The 11635-nt window shown below is 46.1% G+C and overlaps 1 long non-coding RNA gene across 1 annotated transcript; it reads left to right on the top strand.

Moving 5' to 3' along the window:
- The first annotated feature begins 2219 nt into the window (after positions 1-2219).
- On the top strand, positions 2220-5039 carry LOC109563091 (uncharacterized). The gene is made up of 3 exons (XR_011568361.1): positions 2220-2357; positions 3177-3334; positions 4781-5039. It is a non-coding gene; the product is annotated as an uncharacterized lncRNA (long non-coding RNA).
- Positions 5040-11635: the final 6596 nt, after the last annotated feature.

Raw genomic sequence — 11635 nt, 5'->3', positions numbered from 1 at the left:
TGGATAGCCACAAGAAAGACCAAAAACTAAGAAACAGAAACTTATTATATCACACTAGGCAAAAATGAACTAAAACTTGATCATGGCTTCAAATGTAAGAAACAACCTTTAAAATTTCTCAGAGAAACATAGGAGAAAATCATGATCTCTTAGCTATAACATCAAAAGTATGAGTTATATAAGAAAAAATTAGTAAATTAGACTTGATTAAATTAAACATTTTTGCTCTTCAAAAGCCACTGTTAAAAGACAAGCCACAGCCTTGGAGAAAATATGGCAAATCACATATTTGAAAAAGAATGAAATCTTACCATTTGTGCCAACATGCATGGACCTAGAGAACATTATGTGCTCTGTTCTGTGCTAAGTCACTTCGGTCATGTCTGACTCTTTGCAGTCTGTGGACTGTAGCCCTCCAGTCTCCTCTGTCCATGAAATTCTCCAGGCAGGAATACTGGAGTGGGTTGCCATGCCCTCCTCCAAGGAATCTTTTCCCAACCCAGAGATTGAACTTTTGTTTCTTAAGTCTCCTGCATAGAAAGGCGGGTTCTTTACCACTAGCGCCACCTGGGAAGCCCAGAGAGTATTATGCTAAAGTGAAATAAGTCAGACAAAGACAAGCATTGTATGATGACACTTATATGTGAAATCTAAAAAATAAATGAACAAACATAGAACATAAGCAGAGTTATAGACACAGAGAACAAACAAGTCGTTACCAGAAGAAAGAGGATTGAGGGGGAAGAAAGCAAAAGCTGAGGGAGATTGAAGTTCCAGCTGTAAGAGTTCCATGGTGCTCCAGTGATTAAGAATCTGCCTGCCAATGCAGGGGACATGTGTTCAATTCCTAGTCTAGGAAGATAACACATGCTGTGGGGCAACTAAGCCCGTGTTCCTCAATTGCTAAAGCCTCCATACCCTAGAAAAAGTGCTCCACAAGAGAAGCCACCATATGAGAAGCACCACACCACAACAAAGAGTACCCCCTGCTCTCCACAACTAGACAAATCCCTTGTGGAGCAACAGAGACCCAGCGCAGTCAAAAAGAATAAATAAATAAATGGTATTTATATAGTTGAAAATAAATGAGTATGAAATGGGTAAGAAATGTACAGTGTGGGGAATATAGTCAATAACTATGTAATGTCTTTGTATGTAATGTATCGTAACTAACTTATCATTTTGAAATGTGTACAAATATCACAATCACTATGTTGTGCAACAGGAACTAACATAACATTGTAGGTCAAGTATACTTCAAAAACACATGCATAGAAAGAGATAGATTAAACTAGTGGTTACACGAGGCCAGGAAGTAGGAATTGGATAGCTACAGTCAAAGACATACATTCCCAGTTACAAGGTAAATAAGTACTAGGAAAATAAAATTCCCAGTTTTAAGATACATAAGTACTAGGAATGTAATATACAGCATGATAAATATAATTAATACAGCTCTATGTTATACATGAAAGTTGATAGAGTAAATCCTGGGTTCTAATCACTGGGAAATACATTGTTTTCCCAATTTCTTTCATTTTGTACCTATGTGGTTTCATTAAATTTATTGTGATGACCATTTCATGATGCATGTAAGGCAAATCACTACACTATGCACCTCAAACTTAAACTGAAGGAAAAAAAAAAAGAATGGACTAAGGTTAACATCAATGTATCAGTATTGGCTCACTAGTTATGATAAATGTACTGTAGTAATACAAGATCTCAACATTAGGGGAAACGGGGTGAGGGGGATATTGGAAGTCTGTATTATCTTTGCAGCATTTTCATAAACCTAAAATTATTCTAAAGTAAAAGGTTTATGTAAATATAAATATATATATATATATTTTAATTTCCTGAAAATCACTGAACTGTCTTTTGTAATAAGTGAACATCATGGTATACACATTTTATTGAAGTAGAGTTGTTTAAAAAGTTACTAAGAGGATGAGAGTGGGATTGGAGTTAGTCTGGGGCGGGGCCAGAGCAGGGTGAGCTCAGACTGGGGTCAGTAACCCTGGCAACGGACAGAGAGGCGGGGATCCCCCAAGGTCTAGGCCAGCCCGCAGCTGGCTGCTGCTGCTGACCGTGGCCACCCTGGAGCTGCGAGGTTCCCCAGCCGGACTGCAGGCGATCGGGGAGCGTTGAGGGGCGGAGCTCCGACTTGGCGACCACGGCGGTTGGCTCCTGGAGCTATAGGTTCGTTGGGGCCTCCATTCGGGCCAAGATCCCCTAGCCTACAGGGCCTGAGGGCAGGCGGCTGTGACCAGGGCCTGTGTGTCCTGAGCCACTAAGCCTCATCTTTTCTCTGCCCTTCCCTCCTACCAGACAGCCCAGAGATACCCCCCACACAGGTGGGTCAGGCCCTCCACTGTGAGGCTTCTGGGTGGGAAAAGACCCAATCCCTTTGTGGGGCTGTGGGAGTGGGGACTAGCAGGGTCTGGCCCAGAGGTTGGAGGCTGGGTGAAGGAAAGTTCTAGGACTACTGAGTAAATAGGCCTGAGTCCAGGGACCAGGGGTCTCATTCTCCTCACTGAGGCCCTGGTAGCCCCGGCCTTAGACCAGGATGCCCGGGCTCAGGGGGCCTGGGCACACTCCTGCCCTCCCAGGTGTGAGTCCCAGAACTAGGGCAATCCTCATTAGCCCCCTCCTTCTTCTTTTAGAAACGGAGACTCCTGCAGAGTCTGAGAGGGGAGTGAATTGCCCCAGATCACACACCACCACAACTTCTGCCTGCAAGTCTTCCTCCCTAAGACATGGGGTAAAGTGGAGGTGCACAGGCCCTTAGAAGCCATGGTCTTGAGAAAGTAATGTTGGCAACTTCTGAGACCTTTGGTTCTTTGATCTACAAGACAAGGCATTGAGGTGTGCTAGGTGAGGGAAATGAGGTCTGTGTCATGCCCAGCACTTGGCAACCTTGCTCAAGGACGTCCATCTGCCTGGAGATGTTCCTGTGAGCTGGTCCCCCCAGACCCCTGGGTCCTTATCCTCACAGGGCTTGATGTGTTGTGCTCTGCTGTCCAGTCCTCAGTGGCAGCCAGCGAAGGCAGAGTCCAAGTAGCCCTGTCATTTTGGCTAGGCTGCTGGAGGCCTGGCCTTGATTTTCCCATATGTGAAACAGGGAGGCTTTCCTGGTTGCAACATTTGGAGTACCACCAGTGTCTCTATTATAGGCGGCAGGGGAGTCTCCATAGTGTGCGGGAAATCCAAGGAGATGGGAAGGATCTATGGTGGCCGGGACATGGAGGCTGTGGTCCCAGGGCTTGCATGTCTGTGGAGCTATCCTCATTAACTCCAGCTGGCTCCTTTCCACCACCTATTGCTTTCTCAAGTAAGTCTCCTTCCTAGGCTGCCAGCACAGGTGCTTGCAGGGGAGGAGGATGCGGGGGAAGACGAAAAAAGTGGGATGGTGTCCCACGTTAGCTCCTCTGGGCTTTCCTCTGGGCAGTCTGTGGCCTTCCAAGGTGTGTTGTTCCTGCCTTTGGCCTGTGTACCCTCCACCTGGACTGTCCTCCCTGCTCACCTGCCCAGATCCTCCTCATGCTCTGCCCTCGGCCCCTGTGTCCGTCCCCCAACACAGGCGTGCCTCAGGAGAGTGGCAGTGTCAGTCCTCGCTGCCATTTGGTGTGAACCCATCTCAGATCACACCTTCTTCTCAGTGCCCCCTTATTGCCAGGTGTCAGACTCTAGATGGAGGCCTGGGACCGCATGTGTGGCCGGCAGCTGAATGATTCTTCTTATTACTCCTGCAAAACTGTGTGCCCAGGAGGAGTCATGGTCACTGGTGTGCATGCAGGAAGCCATGGTGCCAGGCTGCATAAGGGGGAGGTGGGCTCCTTGGGAGAGTGACAGGGCTGCCCAGGAGTCTGATTCACCTAGCCAGGTGGGGCTGGCTCAGTGACTGGCTTCTTAACGGATGAGGAGGGCTCACCAAGGAGTTCAGGCATCACAGCCCAGGTCTGGGCCCTGGAGCCCTGAGGGCTCAGAGTCCATTGGCACCCACTCTGTGCCATGCTCTGTGCAAGGCCTTCAGTGGCATCAGGGGTGGTGAATCCTTCCTCACCATGTCTCCATCCGGTCAGGAGAGAAAGCCCAGCATGGGTGAAAAGGGCAGAGCACATGGGGTGGGGGGTCAGGAGAAGATGTGTGGAGAGGGAGGGCTTGCTGGAGGGGAAGGGTTGGGTGAGGGAACTTGAGAGAGGGCCTCCACGTAGATGAGCTGTGAAGACCGTGAGGGAGGGGGGAAGTCTCAGCACCTGTGTTGGGGGAACAGGGCAAGGTTCTGTTTCGTGCCTTCATTTGCTCATTTATTTACCGAATCTTTTTCAAGTCCTTGTAACTCAGTGGAGAAGCAAGCTTTCGGCAGGTAGATGTTGAAAAGAGGGGATGGTCAGGAAGAGTGTGGGGCCAGAAGGTGGGTTGTATGGAGTCTCGGGAAGGGTAAAGTTAGAGCTGGGACTGAGTCAGAATGCCTGCCATGGACAATCAAAAGGCCTTCATTTGATGACCCCACAGAGTTTTCCAGAACAAGGATTCAGTGCTTCTCCAATTCTAGTATGTGATGGAGAAGCCAGCCATATGTTTGAAACTATAAGTAGGATATCAATTAGCCTCAAGAAAGAAGGCCTCCTGAGCAATAGAAATGGGGAGACAGAAGCTGTCTGGCATCCCATGGAGTGGAGGGGCCCAGAGGGGTGTGGGCAGTTAGATGAGGATGCAGGGAAAGAGCTAGTTCCCACTTGGAGATGATGGTGACAGTGTGCCTTTCCTCCTCCAGGAATTCCAAAGCCCCAGGGAACTACAGGGTTCTGTTAGGAAGCACCCAGCTGTACCAGCATGCCCAGGAGGTGTCTGTGATCCAGATTATCACACACCCAGACTTTGAGAGGTTACATCCCTTTGGGAGTGACATCGCCATGTTGCAGCTGCTCTTTCCTGTGAACTTCACCTCCTACATCATCCCTGCCTGCCTCCCAGTCCCTGGCATGAAGCTTCCCAGTGACTCATCCTGCTGCAAAACTGGCTGGGGGATGCTCAACGAGGAAAGTGAGGGGGTGTGGGTTAGTTGGGGGGGATGAGAATGGGGAGGAGGAGGAAGGGGAGAAGGACAGAGGAGCAAAGAAGGGAGGTATGTCTCCACTTGACGTGTTGCCAGGCAAAGGTCCCCTTGGCCCACTATGCTTCATTTCCAGAGGACAGGCCCATTCTAGTTCTAGTTCTGAAAGTGTGTGATTCTAAGGCTTTGGTGTTCCCTAAGTGTAAAGCTCTGAAGTCTGGGAATCTTTGACTTTGCAATCAAGAATCTGAGTTCTCGAAGTCTTTCTGGTTCTTGATTCCAAGGTTTAAATCAACCATAGATCTGAATGACTTGATCCAACTCAAAGATCATGGTTGAGACCTGACTCCTTCCAAGTCATTGACAAACTCTCTGATTTCCCAGTACCATAGGAGGCACTTGGGAAAAATGGGAAAAAAAAAAAAAACTCAAGTATGACCTCTGACCTCTGAGGCTGCCTGATCAATTCCAAACCTCGCTTTGCTCTTCTCCCAAACCAGTTCAGTCATCTACTTTGTAGGCTCATTAGGTGAACTGAATGACACAGGAAAAAAACTGTGTTTCTTAAGTTTGAAAGTGGACACATGTAGGCAAAAACTTATGAGCAAAAGTTTTATTAAAGAAAAACTTTAATGATTGGGTGAAATGCTTATGATGCAAAATTAGGGAGGGAAAGAGTACTTATTTGTAATTATTAAGTTGGGTCATAATTTGATATGGTGTTTCTCTACAGAGGTACTACAGGCATTTTGAACTGATGCTGTTTTCATTGGGTGGTATGTTCCAGCATCTCTGGTCCCTGCCTATTAGTATGTCACTAACACGTCCTAATCATAGGACAAACAACCAGGTCTGCAGCACTCTCATACCACACACACACACTTCACACACACACACACAATACACAGACACACACACAAACAACACATGTATACCACGCTTCACACATACACACAGGCACAATACAGAGACACACAACACATGCATTTCACACACATACAGACACACATACAGAACATGTATACACACTTTACACACACACACGCACACACGCACAGACTGGTTCCTCCTTGAGGACAGGGACCCTGTCTTTCTTGTTTCGATATCCCAGTCCATGCCTCAGGCAGGGCCTGGCACCTGGTAGGTATCCCACTGCTGCCCCCGGGTCCTTCTTCCCTGGACCTCCAGACTGATCTCAGGTCCCATCCTGTGTGCTTTATGTTACTCTCCTGATAGCTATCTGAGTATTTGCTTTAGAGCAGGAGTCATGCCAGTTCCCTGCTCATGACCCCCAGTGCCTTCTCATTTCTACTTAAAATAAGGTCACAACTCCCTGCCTTGAATCTCAGGCCCCATTCCTCTCTTTCATCTCCTACTGTGTCCCTCACCCACACCACCCCAGCCAGCAGGCCTCCTTCCTGCCTTGACTATGTCAAGGCCATTCCCACATCATATCTCCACCTTGACTATCTCCCTGGACTCGTTTGCTGTCCTGACTGACCTTGCCATGAGTCGTTTCTTTACCTATGCAATTCAGCTGTTCCTCTGAAGAGTTTCACTTGATCACGTGAGCTAAAACAGGCCAACCCTAATAGCACATCTTCCTGTTTTGTTTCCTTTACACCACTTATCATGTCTAAAATAATGCTCCTTATTTATTCCATTTACGCTGTCTGTCCCAACTAAAAACTGTCCCCTGTATCATTAGTTAAAAGATACTTAACATGAGGACAGACGAATAAATGAGTAAACTGAATGGAGAATAAATGAGTGTCATGATGAGAGGATGGATGGGGGAAGCTGCAGGACGAGTGGGTGGCAGGGAAGATGGGTGGAAGGGAAGGATGGTGTGCAGAGAGATGGAGTGAGTGGGTCCATTGATGGAGGGGAGAATGGAGAGATGGATGAAAAGATGAGTGGGCAAATGGGACATGAGGAAAAGTAGGTAGGTGAATGGAGGAACAGGTGGATGGAAAGCAATGTTAGTGATAGACAAAAGGTGAGTGGATGGGATGGTTTGTTAAAGGATAGATAGGTTGGTGAATGGTTGCTAAGCACCAGTGAGTGGCAGATGTTGGTAGGATTTGCCTTTTTCCTTTGTGGAATAGGAGTATGGCCTATTGCTATGAAAGAGGTTGAGGGAATAGGATGAATTAGGAAAAGTTTGAGAAACAGGGGAGGGCATATTAGGCATAGATAGAAGACTGAAACAAGGATGAAAGCTGTGCTGTGCAGAGAAAACCCCATGTTGGGGGCACTGCTGACTGGTGAGACAGAGCTCTGTAGCTAGGCTACAGCATCCTTCCCTGATTTCCTCCTTATCCTCACAGCACCTCTGCTCGAATCCTTCCATCTCCAGTAGGGTAAGGTGAGCTTCATTAAGAACAAGTTCTATAAACTGTTATATGGAGATAGAAAAGGCAAGACTGCTCTGTCCATGTGAACATGCTGTGTGCTGGGGACTTCTCGACAGGAATGTCCATCTGCCAAGTGAATAATCTGCCTTTCTGTTTTTCCCTCACCTGTTCTCAGGGCTTCAGTTTCTCTCGGGGAGGGACTGTGTTGCCTCTGCTCTCTTTGTGGAGCCCCTGGGACTTCCCATTTCTTCCCTCTATGAGTCTTCCTGGACTCCATCCCTTGGCAGTGTCCCCCAGGCCAACTCCCCTTCCTAAGTTCCTTGCACATGAAAGCATCTACAGCATCTATTCTTGAGGCATATATTAAAGTTTTTACTGAAGCATAACATACATACAAAAGAATATATCCATGCTCTTTTCATAAGCTGGATGAATTTTCACATAGTGAGGCCACATGTGATCAATACCCCAGAGGCCCAACTCACACTTCCTTCCTGTCACCAACACCCAACAGAAACCACCATCTTCACCTTTAATACTTTGGATTAGATTCTGAATGTTCTGTAAGTAGAATTTATTTCCAGTTGGCAGTCTTAACATTAGATTTGTGAAATTCATACATGCTGTTACCTGTTCAGTCTCCTTACTCTACAGGACTCTACTGTGTGCATTGAATTTGATGATCAATTACACTCTTAATGGATATTTTACTACTTTCCAAGTTTTTCATTTTATTTCACTTCCAAATGTTTTACCTTCTATTTCACAGAAACCCTTGAGTAGAATTGTTGGAGTAAAAGGTATGCGTATATTCAGCTTTGGCAAATATTACTGAACATCTCCAAAGTGGTTCACCATTTCCACTCATTCAAGCAGTAGATTAGAGTTTATATTCTCACCAATACTTAGCATTTTCCATCTTTTCTCATTTTAATAGACTGTTGTGGTTTGCATTTTCCCAATGACCAATTAAATATACTTTCACATATTTATTATTATTGGATATCTGTTTTATGTAACGTTTCCTTTCAAGATTTTTCCCCCCTCTTATTTTTCTGTTGGGTTCTCTGTCTCTTCTTTTAGGGGCTCTTTATATATTTTATATATTCCAGATATATGTCCATTGTTGGCTATTTGCGTTTTCATGTATGTTTTTGCTTTTGTGTTTTTTCTGTTTGTTTGTTTTACTTTGCCTGTGTTGGATCTTAGCTGTGGCACACAGGCTCTTCATTGCAGAGTGTGGGCCTCTCTCAGTTGTCACATGCGATCTCCAGAGCGCATGGGCTCAGTAGTTGCAGCATGTAGACTTGGTTGTCCCGTGGCATGTGGAATATTAGTTCCCTGACCAGGGATGGAACCCATGTCCTCTGCAAGGAGGGAAGATTTTTAACCACTGGACCACCAAGGAAGATTCCTTGTTGGATATTTTAATTGTGAACCTTTACACTCTGTGTAGTGCCTTGTTTTATAGATGAGAAAACAGGCCTGAAGAGGACAAGTGGCTACCCTAAAATAAGGCAGCACAGCATGGGCCCCTGTGTTTTCACTCGAAGCCTAATGTGACCTCCACCGCATCGCCCTCAGGGCTGAGCCTCCCAAGCTGGCTTCATGTGCCAAGCTCTTCCATGGCCCTTTGTCTGCTTGCCTGCTGGATATCCATAGTGCCAACTCTTCATCTCATTTCTCCTCAGGATGAGGACACCACTGAGATGGACCCTGAAGAGCCAAGGCAGCATATAACCCCCACCCCACTCCTGCCTCTTTTAGCCTTTCAGTCCCCACAACCTTCCTGAGAGACTCCATCTAGATTCATTTCTGCCATATTACCTGCTCTGGCTCCCATCCTCCAACCCAGGCCCCTCTTCTCTCCCTGAAAGTGCCTTCCCCCTGGCACAGGGCATCCAGAAACAGGTCTGAGTAGAGACAGACCACAGGGGCCCTCAGCGCTTAGACTGTGGGGCAGAAAAGACATGGTTCCTGTATTCAGTCTGTCATTTCCTGGGATTGTGACCTTAGCTGAGTTTCCTCACCCATGAAATAGATTTGCTAAAGCTTCCTCTTAATAAGGTCCCTGTAGGAAATTTAGTACTGTACTGGCATTCAGGAGGTACTTAGCAAGTCTTGGCTTTCAATCTTCTGGCCTGGCCTGTCTCCATCTACCCGGATTGTACCTACTCTTCTGGACCTGTCTTAGACCTATCCTCTCACCCAATGTGGAATTCACTGCCCTGGCTCCACTCAGCACACACAACACCCACACACCCACACACCCACACACCCACACACCCACACACCCACACTCAGTTTACTCTGTCTTTTCAGTAGTGCTAAGCACAGCTCACTTTCCATGGGATATACTAGTGGTGGGGCTTCCTCTGCCTTCTGAGAACTCCTGTGGGGTCAGGAGGCTACTGGAGCCCTTCCCATCTTCCTCATACTAGTCCAGAATCCACCATAATATCAGCAACCACAAGGCTCATCTGCATGAATCCCTGAGGCCTGGAGTGTACAGGGGCCTGGCCTTCCCCGGCCTTAAAAGAGTGCAGTATGGGTGCACTGTGGGGAGGGCCGAGGGCACCCCAGATAGAGACCCCAGGGGAGAAGAGCTGAGGTGATGATGGCACATTCTCAATGTCCAAGAAGCCCTGGTGTGACTTTCTTGGTGCTTTGGTGACATCACCTTAAATTGGTGGCTCAGACAACAGAATGTATTCTCTTACATTTCTAGACATCCGAGTCTAAAGGCAAGGTGTTGGCCTGGCTGCTCCCTTCTGGAGGCTCTAGGAGAAAATGTTTTCTTGCTTTTTCTTTTTTTTTCACTATAAATTTATTTATTTTATTTTTTTGTTTCAAACCAAAGAACAATTTTATTTTATTTTATTTCTTATATGATATTATACATGTTTTAATGCCATTTTCCCAAATCATTACCCCCTCCCTGTCCCACAGAGTCCAAAAGACTGTTCTGTACATCTGTGTCTCTTTTGCTGTCTTGAATACAGGGTTGTCATTACCATCTTTCTAAATTCCATGTATATGCATTAATATACTGTATTGGTGTTTTTCTTTCTGACTTCACTCTGTATAATAGGCTCCAGTTTCATCCACCTCATTAGAACTGATTCAAATGTATTCTTTTTAATGGCTGAGTAATACTCCATTGTGTATATGTACCACCGCTTTCTTATCCATTCATCTGCTGATGGACATCTAGGTTGCTTCCATGCCCTGGCTATTATAAACAGTGCTGCAGTGAACGTTACAATATTGTATTGGTTTTGCCATACATCAACATGAATCCACCACGGGTGTACACATGTTCCTCATCCTGAACCCCCTCCCACCTCCCTCCCCATACCACCCCTCTTGGCCATCCCACTGCACCAGCCCCAAGCACCCTGTATCTTGCGTCGAACCTGGACTGGTGATTCGTTTCATATATGATATTATACATGTTTAAATGCCATTCTTCCAGATCATCCCACCTTCTCCCTCTCCCACAGAGTCCAACAGACCGTTCTATACATCTGTGTCTCTTTTGCTGTCTCACATTCAGGGTTATCATTACCATCTTTCTAAATTCCATATATATGTGTTAGTATACTGGTGTTTTTCTTTCTGGCTTACTTCACTCTGTATAATAGGCTCCGGTTTCATCCACCTCATTAGAACTGATTTAAATGTATTCTTTTTAATGGCTGATTAATACTCCATTGTGTATATGTACCACCGCTTTCTTATCCATTCATCTGCTGATGGACATCTAGGTTGCTTCCATGTCCTGGCTATTATAAACAGTGCTGTGATGAACATTAGGCTACACGTGTCTCTTTCCCTTCTGGTTTCCTTGGTGTGTATGCCCAGCAGTGGGATTTCTGGGTAATACGGCAGTTCTATTTCCAGTTTTTTAAGGAATCTCCACACTGTTCTCCATAGTGGCTCTACTAGTTTGCATTCCCACCAGCAATGTAAGAGGGTTCCCTTTTCTCCACACCTTCCCCAGCATTTATTGCTTATAGACTTTTGGATCATAGCCATTCTTACTGGCGTGAAATGGTACCTACCTCATTGTGGTTTTGATTTGCATAATGAGTGATGTTGAGCATCTTTTCATGTGTTTGTTAGCCATCTCTATGTCTTTTTAGAGGTCCCCAGCATTCCTTGGCTCATGGCCCCTTCCTCTGTCTCCAAAGCACATCACTCCTCCTTCTGCTCCTGT

This window comes from Bos indicus, chromosome 9 (assembly GCF_029378745.1).
Source record: "Bos indicus isolate NIAB-ARS_2022 breed Sahiwal x Tharparkar chromosome 9, NIAB-ARS_B.indTharparkar_mat_pri_1.0, whole genome shotgun sequence".
NCBI classification, from domain to species: domain Eukaryota; kingdom Metazoa; phylum Chordata; class Mammalia; order Artiodactyla; family Bovidae; genus Bos; species Bos indicus.
This window is presented reverse-complemented; position numbering and strand designations above follow the sequence as displayed.